Genomic DNA, 699 nt, shown 5'->3' with positions numbered 1-699 from the left:
CTTTTTGTATGGCTGTGCACTGTTGAGTAAGCAAACAGAGTAAATTCTTCTTTTACCAAGAGGTAGATCTGTTTATATGTTAATAACTAAAACTTGTGTTAGGTCAAATAAAAAAATTGCTAATTGTTGCAGTATGCTGCTTTTCAAAGTTTGAACATACAAGTTCATGTGGATATCTGTGTGAGCAAAACAAAAGAAGGGGAGTTTATAGTGAAAGCTTGCGCCACTGTGTCCTTAGAACATGAAACCGGTGTTCAGTGCTGACATGTGTTTTCTGTGCAGGAGCTGGAGGAGTTTGTGAACGGTTCTGGAGAGCATGGGTTTGTGGTCTTCACTCTGGGCTCCATGGTGTCACAGTTACCCGAGGCTAAAGCCAAAGAGTTATTTGAGGCATTCAGGCAGATACCTCAGAGGGTAAGTGAGGATAGACTTAAACATAAATCAATAAAAGACTACTTTTAAACGCTTAAATGCAATTTAAATGTAAACTCACATTTAAGGACATTTTTGGGTCAAAGTAAGGCCAGGCATATATTTGTGAAACAAAATAATGTTATACAACATAATGCATGTCATCTGTCATATGTTAAGGATTACATGGCTGCATATTATTAACCTTCATGATTCTCTTTGATTGGTAGGTGCTATGGAGGCACACTGGACCAGTCCCTGAAAATGCTCCAAAGAATGTCAAACTGA

General features: G+C 38.2%; 1 long non-coding RNA gene across 1 annotated transcript; it reads left to right on the top strand.

Moving 5' to 3' along the window:
* Positions 1-6: 6 nt before the first annotated feature.
* Positions 7-696, top strand: LOC107735247 (uncharacterized). The gene is made up of 2 exons (XR_001639343.1): positions 7-414; positions 642-696. It is a non-coding gene; the product is annotated as an uncharacterized LOC107735247 (long non-coding RNA).
* Positions 697-699: the final 3 nt, after the last annotated feature.

The sequence above is a fragment of the Sinocyclocheilus rhinocerous genome, unplaced genomic scaffold (assembly GCF_001515625.1).
Source record: "Sinocyclocheilus rhinocerous isolate Xijiao unplaced genomic scaffold, SAMN03320098_v1.1 C35911517, whole genome shotgun sequence".
Taxonomy (NCBI): Eukaryota; Metazoa; Chordata; class Actinopteri; order Cypriniformes; family Cyprinidae; genus Sinocyclocheilus; species Sinocyclocheilus rhinocerous.
The sequence above is the reverse complement of the archived record's forward strand: the minus strand, read 5'-3'. Positions and strand labels throughout refer to the sequence as shown.